This window comes from Python bivittatus, unplaced genomic scaffold, assembly GCF_059951505.1.
Source record: "Python bivittatus isolate LINGU-HERP-01145 unplaced genomic scaffold, Pbiv_v1 ctg000370_np1212, whole genome shotgun sequence".
Classification (NCBI taxonomy): Eukaryota; Metazoa; Chordata; class Lepidosauria; order Squamata; family Pythonidae; genus Python; species Python bivittatus.
In genome coordinates this window covers 3,454,226-3,463,087 of record NW_028277062.1, presented here as the reverse complement: position 1 = coordinate 3,463,087, position 8,862 = coordinate 3,454,226, and positions in this window count along the sequence as shown.

Genomic DNA, 8,862 nt, shown 5'->3' with positions numbered 1-8,862 from the left:
CCCAGAAGCCCCTGCCAATGAAGTTATGATTAAAGCTGCTTTCGTTGGCCAAAGTGCTCCAGATATTAGGAAAAAACTCCAAAAGTTACCTGCCCCATCCACCCAAAATTTTGAAACCCTTATCCAGATGGCTTTCACTGTTTATTCTCAGAGAGAGTTAGAGGATGAAAAGAAAGAAGACAAGAAGATGCGTAAGCAAGCATCTCTTCTTGCACTGGCCATTCGCCCCCAAAGCAAAGGGAGGCAAGACTCTTTTTCCAGGCCAGATTCTTTCCTTCCCTCCCAGAGACGCATACAGAGAGATCAATGTGCAAAATGTGGACAAATTGGCCACTGGAAAAATGAATGTTTGTGGAATGCCAAGCCTAATGCCCAACTTTCAAGGGCCAATAGAGGGCGAAGAGGACCAACACTGCAAGGCCAAGAGCCACAGAGAGGCCGACCTCAAAACTCCCAGCAGAGGTCTGGACCCCCCTTGCCTCTTTTAAGTGCTCAAGCCCCTGAATTTTACCCTGAGGACAATTCATACTGAAGGGGCTCCAGAGGACTTTTGTCTTCCCCCGATCCTCTGGTTGAGTTAAATGTCGGGGGGCAACCCTATCATTTTCTCATTGACACAGGTGCAACTTATAGTGTCTTAAATGACAAAAATATCCCTTGCCTGACTACTCCCTCTGCTCCTGTAATTGGTGCAACAGGAGTTATGGAAATGGCACCAATCAGCCAACCCCTTTCAGTTGTTGCCCCCCAAGGACCTCAATTGGATCATTCCTTTTTGCTCATGCCACATTGTCCCATCAATCTCCTTGGTCGGGACCTATTAGGAAAATTAAGAGCTACCATTCAATTCAATGATCAAGGCTTGAGTCTTCACATTCCCCCAGAACAGGCCTATCTTTGTTTTTTATCCAAGCCAAATGAAGCCAGCCCACTTGATAATGCCCAGATTGACCCACGGGTGTGGTATCAAGGGAAACCAGGGTTCGCTCAATTTGCCAAGCCCCACATGGCTCAGTTGTTCCCTGAGGCACAACCCATCTCGATCAAGCAATATCCTATCAGGCGGGAAGCACGCCTGGGAATTAAAACACTGATTGATCTCTTTTTGGAAAATGGCCTGTTGATTCCTATTCAATCTCATTGGTCAACACCTATTTTCCCGGTCCCCAAGCAAGATGGCTCCTGGAGAATGGTCCACGACCTTAGAGAGGTCAACAAGAGGGTTCAACCATTGCACCAGGTTGTGGCCAACCCTTACACCTTATTAACTACCTTGTCTAGTGACCAAGTATGGTATACAGTTATTGATCTCAAGGATGCCTTTTTCTGCATTCCTTTGGCTAAGGAGTGCCAGCAATATTTTGCTTTTGAGTGGGAGGATCCCACTACAGGACAGAAATGCCAGCTTTCCTGGACAAGGCTTCCCCAGGGATACAGAAATAGCCCTACAGCATTTGCTGCTGCCTTGTCCCAAGATTTAAAGGACTTTTCCCCCAATGGGAATTCTCTGCTTCTTTATGTTGATGATCTCCTTTTGGCTGGAAAAACTAAAGAAGCTATAGAAATCACCTCTGTACTTCTCCTCAATCACCTGGCTGCTAAAGGATACACAGTGTCTAAAAAGAAAGTACAGTGGGCTAAACAAGAGGTGCAGTATTTGGGCTTTGTACTCAAGAAGGGCCTTCGGCTGCTTCATCAGAGTCGCCTGAGTGCTATAGAAGCCCTAAGTGTGCCAACAAACATCAAACAACTCCAAACATTTCTAGGCATAACTGGATATGCAAGACTTTGGATCCCTGGGTATTCCCTCCTTGCCAAGCCTCTTTACCAACTCACACAGAAAAATATGGCTTGGGAATGGACTGGAGAACATCAATCTGCTTGGCAGGAATTAAAGGACTCTCTTGCTAGAGCTACAGCCCTTGCTCTTCCTGATCAGTCTAAAGGCTTTGATTTATTTGTCACTGAGAAGCAAGGATGTGCACTAGGAGTCCTTACCCAGAAATTAGGCCCGGAAAAGGTTCCTGTTGCTTATCTATCCAAAACTCTGGATGCTGTGGTAAAAGGTTGGCCTGCTTGCCTTCGCTCAATTGCAGCTACAGCGCTTTTAATTCAAGAGACAGAAAAGATTTCTTTAGGAGCAACAGTTGATGTATATACACCCCACTCTGTACAGACATTACTGGAACAAAAACTTCCTGCATGGGCCACTTCAGCCTGATTGACTAAATATGCCAGCTTAATTTTGGAAAATGATTCAGTTAAACTGTTTCGCTGTGAGCAGCTCAACCCAGCCACCCTCCTGCCTCGACCATCAGAGGAGGCTAGCTCATCAGAAGGCCCCCATGACTGCCATCAGGTTTTAGAGATTATTGTTGGAATTCGCCCTGACCTCCAAGTTGAACCTTTTAACTTGGCAGAATGTCAGTTTTGGACTGATGGTTCTTCCTTTATTGAAAATGGGGTCCGCCAGACAGGTTTGGCTGTGGTCACCACTGATGGACCTATTTTGCTACGTAAGCTGCCCTCTCACTGGTCAGCACAGGCAGCTGAGCTGTTAGCCCTTATAGAAGCCTGTTATCTTGCCAAAGGGCAGACAGCCAATATTTTCACTGACAGCAGATACGCCTTTTTAGCTGCACACACACATGCAGCTCTCTGGAAAGCCCGGGGCTATGTGGGGGCAGATGGAAAAGCCCTGAAGATGAAACCACTGCTTGAAGAACTAGCTATTGCTGTGCGTTTGCCTACCCAATTAGCCATAGTTCATTGCAGAGGTCACCAGACTGATCGAGGTGAAATCTCCCGAGGCAATCGTGCTGCTGATTATTGGGCCAAACAAGCTGCTCGTAAGGGTGATGTCATGCCTGTAGAAACTCACCAGCTTTTACCCCTCATTCCTATAGAGCCTGATCACCCACTACCCCCTCTCTATGATCAAAGAGATCATCTTGATCCACAAGGAAAGTAGAAGGATGGGTGGTGGATTGTTAACAATCGTGTTCAGTTACCTCTTCAAATCCTATGGATGGTTGTCAAAAGAAGTCATGCTATGGCCCACTGTGGCCCCAAACCTCTTTTCAAGTGGCTTTCTCAAAGATACAGTAACAAGAAGCTGAGGCACCTCTGCCAAACAGCTGTGGCTCAATGTGCTATCTGCCACAGAAATAATCCAAAGAGTGGTAAATCTACTCCTCCAGTCCACCTTCGTACTGCTCAATACCCAGGAGAAGCCTGGCAAGTGGATTTTACTGAGCTTCCCAAAAAGGGACCCAAAAATCATCTTTTGGTCTTTGTAGATTTGTTCTCTGGATGGCCTGAAGCCTTTCCTGCCTCATCTCAACGTGCAGGAGAAGTGGTCAAGGCCCTGGTGGAACACATCATCCCAAGATTCTCGGTCCCTAAAGGGTTAGAGTCAGATAATGGGAGACACTTTACCTCTGATGTCACTCAACAAGTTAGCAAATTCTTGGACATTCCTTGGCATCTACATTCCAGTTATCGGCCCCAGGCTTCAGCCAAAGTGGAACGTATGAACCGTTCTTTAAAGACTCAGCTTGCAAAGCTCTGTCAAGAAACCCAGCTCCCCTGGCCAAAGATGCTGCCCCTTGCTTTAACACGTATTAGGGCCATGCCCAGAGGGCCACTGATGCTGTCACCTTTTGAAATGCTTTATGGGAGACCGTTTGTATCTCATGAAGTGCTAACTGCATGGACAGGTGAAAAGAACATTTCTCAATATTTGCAGAAGCTGGCGCACGTCCTATCTTTTATCTCACTACAGGTCCGAGACGCCTTGCCAGTTGCTCCTGATGTACCACCCATCGCCCAGCCAGGCCAGTGGGTCAGAGTGAAGGAGCTGTTCCCATCTTGCACTGATCCAAAGTGGTCCGAGCCGAAGCAAGTACTCCTGAGCATGCCCACTGCTGTAAAAGTTGAAGGCATCAAAGCTTGGGTGCACGGATCCAGGATCAAGCAGGTGAAGGAACCCCCAGATACCTGGCAAGTTTCCTCAGTTGATGGACTTAAACTAAAATTGCAGCGCTCTCTAGCTTCACCAGCAGATCTTTTCAAGGACTAATTAGGTCCACCGGTAGAGGCCTAATTCAGGAACAGAAGATTTGAAACCATAGACTTTACCAGCCACACAAACCCCTAGATGTGCTGGCTTGGTCACAACCCAAGTTGTGAAACTGACATTGTTTTTATTGTATTGATTGTTTGTTTTGGAATACTTTTCACTTGTTGTTGGTTTCCCCGCACCTTTTGGGGAAGGGATAAAGATGGGTCTGATTACTATTTTTTGGAAGGCGGATGTCTTAATGCTTTGGATGCACAGGGACAGATCAAAGAGTGTGTATATGTGAGTGAAAAAAGGAAAGGAAAGGACTGTGTTCCATTGATGGATTCATAAACATTGACTGATTGTTTACCTTTGTCCCTTTAAGCTTTTGCTGACTTACTAACCAATGAATCTGTTAATGATGTACAGTGGGGTAAAAAAGTATTTAGTCAGCCACCAATGGTGCAAGTTCTCCCACTTAAAAAGATGAGAGAGGCCTGTAATTTTCATCATAGGTATACCTCAACTATGAGAGAAAAAATGGGGGAAAAATCCAGAAAATCACATTGTCTGATTTTTAAAGAATTTATTTGCAAATCATGGTGGAAAATGAGTATTTGGTCAATATCAAAAGTTCATCTCAATACTTTGTTGTATATCCTTTGTTGGCAATGACAGAGGTCAAACACTTTCTGTAAGGTTCTTCTTCACAAGGTTTGCACACACCGTTGCTGGTATTTTGGCCCATTCCTCCATGCAGATCTCCTCTAGAGCAGTGATGTTTTGGGGCTGTCACTGGGCAACACGGACTTTCAACTCCCTCCAAAGGTTTTCCATGGGGTTGAGATCTGGAGACTGGCTAGGCCACTCCAGGACCTTGAAATGCTTCTTATGAAGCCACTCCTTCGTTGCCCGGGCGGTGTGCTTGGGATCATTGTCATGCTGAAAGACCCAGCCACGTTTCATCTTCAATGCCCTTGCTGATGGAAGGAGGTATTCACTCAAAATCTCACGATACATGGCCCCATTCATTCTTTCCTTTACACGGATCAGTCGTCCTGGTCCCTTTGCAGAAAAACAGCCCAAAGCATGATGTTTCCACCCCCATGCTTCACAGTAGGTATGGTGTTCTTTGGATGCAACTCAGCATTCTCTCTCCTCCAAACACAAGTTGAGTTTAGACCAAAACGTTCTACTTTGGTTTCATCTGACCATATGACATTCTCCCAATCCTCTTCTGGATCATCCAAATGCTCTCTAGCAAACTTCAGACGGGCCCGGACATGTACTGGCTTAAGCAGGGGGACATGTCTGGCACTGCAGGATTTGAGTCCCTGGCGGCATAGTGTGTTACTGATGGTAGCCTTTGTTACTTTGGTCCCAGCTCTCTGCAGGTCATTCATAGGTCCCCCCGTGTGGTTCTGGGATTTTTGCTCACCGTTCTTGTGATCATTTTGACCCCACAGGGTGAGATCTTGCGTGGAGCCCCAGATCGAGGGAGATTATCAGTGGTCTTGTATGTCTTCCATTTTCTAATTATTGCTCCCACAGTTGATTTCTTCACACCAAGCTGCTTGCCGATTGCAGATTCAGTCTTCCCAGCCTGGTGCAGGTCTACAATTTTGTTTCTGGTGTCCTTCAACAGCTCTTTAGTCTTGGCCATAGTGGAGTTTGGAGTGTGACTTTTTGAGGTTGTGGACAGGTGTCTTTTATACTGATAACGAGGTCAAACAGGTGCCATTACTACAGGTAACGAGTGGAGGACAGAGGAGCCTCTTAAAGAAGAAGTTACAGGTCTGTGAGAGCCAGACATCTTGCTTGTTTGTAGGTGACCAAATACTTATTTTCCACCATGATTTGCAAATAAATTCTTTAAAAATCAGACAATGTGATTTTCTGGATTTTTTTCCCCATTTTGTCTCTCATAGTTGAGGCATACTTATGATGAAAATTACAGGCCTCTCTCATCTTTTTAAGTGGGAGAACTTGCACAATTGGTGGCTGACTAAATACTTTTTTGCCCCACTATCTTGCTTAATTAACTGACTACATAAGAAGCATCTTATGTTCAAAAGCAAAGGGAGGAAATGAAGGGCATTATTGTGATACACAATTTTATATTCTATATATACACAATTTTATATTTTATATATATACAGTATATATATGCTTCACATAATGTATAACCATACCTGTCTATTTTATTTCTAAAGGGTTAACTTGCTTTTGCTTTGTAAAGAGCACTGGTTTCTTCTTCTTCCCCCCCCCCCTTATCTCTTTGCTGAATGCCCGATTGTCTTTGAATAAGCAATTAGCTGACAAGCTGTTTGTTTTACCAAGCTTTTTGCAACAGTTGTGGGGCCCTACATTCCAGAAAAGATAAGAAAAATCTTGTATGCCATTCCCTTGGTAACCAGAAGAAAAAGTTACATTTAAGTTTACCTTCCTAAGAACCACCTTTCACTTGCTCAGACCGTCCCAAAAATCCCTTGTATGGGTATGAGGGGATGTACTATCTGATTACAGATTTACATGTCTATAAAGCCTTTGATGTTGTTTTGTGAGGTGTGATTTCATCAACATCTCCTGTGAATGTGTTGATTGGGGTCACCCAGCTGTGTCTTGATCAAAATACATCTGTTATCTTAAAGAAGCCTTGTCTCAAGTCTCTTTATTTGGCTTTATTGAGACTTGGGAAATAAAAGGTGCCATACAGCACCAATAGCCATATGCTCTGGTTTTAGCTAGTGAATCGATTGTGTGAATACCCAGTTCGGCCCTAACTGCAGCAGCAGAGGCCCTTTTGTCTGCGCCCGAAATACTTCTTAGGTGCTGGGGTCGTGTTTGTTATAATAGTGAGGTGGGATTTAGGCCCCAAACTTCTGCTCCGTATAAGAGCACAGGGGTAACCTTAGCTGTGTATACTTTGATTATTGGGACTAGGGAGCCTGGATAACTCTGATTTTTTAATTTAAGCAGTAGATTTAAACGTGCCTTTGCTCTGAGCGAGCTCCGTTGATGATGACAAACCCAAGATCCAGTCTCAGAGAAAGTTACGCCTAGGTAAGGAAAGGCGTTAACCCGTTCAATTGGTTCACCGTCTAATTGCCATCTGTGTCTGCAATGTTTTCCAAGCACAATAATTTTTGATTTTGATTTATTAATGATTAAAGAGTGATCCTGACAATAGGAGCTAAGTCTTCTTAACAGCCTACGCGGTCCTACTTGCGAGTATGATAATAATATCATATCATCGGCGTAGAGCAAAATGTTGCAATATGTATTTAGGACCCTAGGCACGTGTACCGTGGGATCTTTCTTTAATCCTGGTAAGTCACTGATGTATATATTAAGTAATAATGGTGCTAGCATGCACCCTCGTCTTACCCCTTTGTCTGTGTTGATCCTATTTGCCATAGCTCCGTTAACCCCGAACCGCACTCTCCAACGGGCCCTCGTACAGAGAGCTTTGACCAAAGCCAGCAGTCCGGGGGGTATTTCAAGAGCTGCCCGTTTACGCCATAGTCCTTCTCTATTTACTGTGTCAAATGTGCAGTGAGATCTATAAGAGCAGCAAACAGGTGTCTCCTCTTACAGACAAATTTGGCAATCAGATGGTTCAAAACAAACCAATTATCAACGGTAGATCGGCTTTGTCTGAAACCTGCTTCTTCTTCTACGGGAATGTGCTTTTCATCTACCCAACATTTGACTCTGTTCAGAAGGAACCGAGCATATATTTTAGCAACAATGTCAATTGAGCGAATGGGCCTGTAATTACTAGGGTCCTTTTTATTCCCTTTATATATAGGGACGACTATTGCCATCTTCCACCCGGCTGGGATATGGCAGGTATTATTTACGTGTGTGAATAGACCTGCCAGGAGTGGGCCCCACCAGGCGGGGAATTTCCTGAATAGTTCAGCTGGTAGGAAATCCTCACCGGGTGCTTTACTGCTTTTTAGACTTTTTACAATGGACTGGACCTCTTTTTCTGAGACGGGGAGAGGCTTCAACAGATGATAAATCACTGCTTAGGGGCTTTTCTCTGTAGATTCCGTTAGAGCAAAGACACAGCGGTAAACGTTCTCCCAGTCCTCAGCGGAGATTGGTATGTCAAAGGCACATCTCTGTTCCTTTAGGATTCCTGCTACAGAATGCCAGAATATAACCGAACTGTGTCTCTTTGCAGCCAACTCGAGTTCTAACCAAATTGAGGTGACGTAACTTTTTTTCTTCAATTTTATACGTGTTTTATATTCTCTTCTTATAGTCAGCATCTCAGCTTGTGTATAAACAGTAGAACATCTCTGAGCAGATCTCACGGCTGCCTTCAATTTCTTTTTCATCAACCGGCATTCATTGTCAAACCAGGGAGATCTGGCTGCTTGAAAACCTTTGGCGGAAGATTTAGTTATTCAATGTTTCTTCAACGTATTACACAAGTTAGTAAATGCATTGGAAACCGACAGCCAGCCAGCAGTAGGTGACTGGATCGTTGTAGCCCAAGTAGCAGCATTCTCTGCTTTGAGGCTGTCTAAAATTGCCTTTGTATCAACTATTAGCCTTTCATTTTGACTCACCTCAAGATTACTGGTGATCCACCTATCAGCTATGTTATATGGTCTTAAATCTGAGTGACCCCATAATTTCACACTCACTGGCTGATGGTCACTTTCACCTCTTGGATATACAATGACCTCTGAGAGGAGGTCAACTTTGCTTCTTGATACACGGAAGAGATCTAACACGCCGCTTGAGTGCACTGAGTGGTACGTATATGGGCATATATCATTATT